The following is a 2837-nucleotide window of genomic DNA, read 5'->3' on the forward strand; positions in this document are numbered from 1 at the left end:
ATTGGATAAATGTTGCTGCAGAATCTAATTAAATTCTGATACAGTTTTATGTCCTTATATTAAATTCTAAACACATCTCCTATGTCTGGGAATATTATGACATAAAAACTGAAATACAAAATGAAGCTATTGCAGATGTCTAACAAGAAAACATGGACATACAAGTACCCTTGTAAATCTCAGTAAATTATAATTCAATTTTGCTCCAGATTTAAAAACCTTGCTTGTTGGCTTGAGTGGGGGTTATACTTGCCCCACTTTGCACTGTCCACTTCCCATGAAAAGCGATGCTGTTATCTATCTGCTTTGACCCCTTTGGGTGCACAGTTGCGGTGGAACCACTATTCCAGTTTTGCCCGTCAGACAATACTTCCTTCTGCACTTTCTCAGTTTATCCCGCATAGACCATGGACATGCAACCCAAGGCTTTACAACATCCCCTAGCTTCCAGGAAGATATAGACTGACCTGGGTTTAGCCATCCCAGGAAGGTTCTGGTTTGCTGGGAGGGGATTCTAAGAGTCAGGACATCATCACAGATACTGGCCAAGCAGAGCTGTTGGCTTTAATTGCCACTTTCAATCAGATCCCCTTTAATTGTATGTGTCTTTATATGAGAGTTCTATATACCATCTCATTTGAAAACAAGGTTCTCCCTTTCTTAAGTTCCTTATGAGCACTGTCTTATAACCAGCTCAGAAAATAGGAGGCAATGACAACATTCTCTGATGTGCTTTTCATGGAGTCCTAGGAGAGCTTACTTTCCAGACCGATCTGTATATAAATATATATACAGTGCTCAGTGACCTGCGATCAGTCCCTCAGTTGTGTCCTTCTTGAGTCAATTTTTTTTTTTTTTTTTTTGCGGTATTCGGGCCTCTCACTGTTGTGGCCTCTCCCGTTGCGGAGCACAGGCTCCGGATGCGCAGGCGCAGCGGCCACGGCTCACGAGCTTAGTCGCTCCGCGGCATGTGGGATCTTCCCGGACCAGGGCACGAACCTGTGTCTCCTGCATCAGCAGGCGGATTCTCAACCACTGCGCCACCAGGGAAGCCCTTGAGTCAAATATTTTAACTGCAGAAATTTTGTAAGAGGCAGACTGGTGATTGAGGAGATCACATCATTTCATCTATTAGTGTCTGCTTATAAGCTCAGCCTGCAATCTTCCACGCGCTTTTGATAAGCACCAAGAGAACAGCCACCAACGATAATAGGCATCACGCAGGTATAGGGAAAGATTCTGCAAATGCCTTTTCTTCCTCATATTTACACCGTTATGAACCTTCATACAATTTTCGTAGGCATTTATTTGTACACGTTTATGGTGTACGAGAACATGCTTAACCATTGTTCTTTAATATTGTCTGCAAGAGGAAAGCCTCCTCCGTTGTAGCACACAAAGGAAGGTGATAAGTAAAAGTACCTTCTATCCCTGGAGACCTCGATTTCTCAAAGAGCTTTTATGTTGATTAATTCATGTAATATTCACAAACACTTTGGCATGAATATAATACTACTAAAGCAAAGGAACTTGTGAAAAGTACTGGTTTGAGAGCAGAAGACTCCAAGCATCACCCGTTCTATCTTCTAACCATCAGCTGGTTAGTTATATCTTCATCGCAGGCCAGCCTGGTTCCAACTGCCCGACTGCGAGGTTAGCCATGGGGTCTCCGACCATTTGTCTTTTGTTCTTCTTGAGAAGATTTTTTTTTTTTTAAGGCGGATAAAGGCTAGTTTTTTTATTGAATGAGTGGTCTATCTAATTGCCGAGGCGACTGTGTACAGAGAAGAGAGGGAGAATTTTATTTCTTGGTCTCTTCCTCCTTGGACAGAGTCTTGATGATTTCTTCCTTCTTGGCCTGGAGCCGGTCTTCATGGTCCTTGGGGGCTTCCCTGGTCTTAGACCTGCGGGCCTCAGCCTGGTCCACCAGAAGCTTCTCGCAAGCCTTGTCTGCCTTCAGCTTGTGGATGTGTTCCACGAGGATCCGCTTGTTTTTGAACACGTTACCCTTCACTTTCAGGTATAGGCTGTGATAACTGTGGAGGTCAATCCTCTTAGATTCACGGTATCTTCGGAGCAGCTGGCACAGGATTCTCATCCTCCTCATCCAGGTTACCTTCTAGGGCATCAGAGCACTGTCAGTACCCTTTTGCTCACCTGTGTCCACCTGCCTGCCTTTCCTGTGGGCCAAGGTGTTTTTCCGGCATCAGGCCTGGGAATGCACCATCACGGGCTTCCGGATGCTGAGCCCATCTTTGATCAGTTTCCGGATCTGCTGATGGGAGTTGGCATTGGTGATTCCCTTAGCCTCACTGGGGTCCAGCCAGACCTTCTTTGTGCCACGGAGGAGGACACTGGAGGCAAGCCTCTTCTGAAGCCTGACCATACTCATGGCTGCAGCTGCAGTGGTGAAAGGAGAGATTTGAGAAAAGTTGGGAATCAAATAAAATGCCATTTCTTTTACTAATTGCCCTTCATGTAAGTTGAAGTTGCCATAACTGAATTGGCTGAATCTCTAAATCCCCCTGTGACCTTTTATCTGCTCTTTAAAGTTGGTTCCGTAGTTTAGTTTCTAAAGAGGTATTATCAGTTATTGAGTCCTTACCGCTCACCCTGGAGGCCTCAGCTTAAGTATCACTTTCCCACAAAACATTCCCAAACTATCCTGCCTACGTTTGGTCACCTGGTAATATGCACTCGCAGAGCACTGCAAGTTTCTTTGAATCTATATCCTGCAGCTTTAATGACCTATTTCTTTCTTTTTTTTTTTTTTTTTTTTTTTTGCGGTATGCGGGCCTCTCACTGCTGTGGCCTCTCCCGTTGCGGAGCACAGGCTC

The 2837-nt window shown here is 44.7% G+C and overlaps 1 pseudogene; it reads right to left on the reverse strand.

The window, feature by feature from the left end:
- Positions 1-1801: 1801 nt before the first annotated feature.
- Positions 1802-2398, reverse strand: LOC131752055 (large ribosomal subunit protein eL19-like; annotated as a pseudogene).
- Positions 2399-2837: the final 439 nt, after the last annotated feature.

The sequence above is a fragment of the Kogia breviceps genome, chromosome 3, assembly GCF_026419965.1.
Source record: "Kogia breviceps isolate mKogBre1 chromosome 3, mKogBre1 haplotype 1, whole genome shotgun sequence".
NCBI classification, from domain to species: Eukaryota; Metazoa; Chordata; class Mammalia; order Artiodactyla; family Physeteridae; genus Kogia; species Kogia breviceps.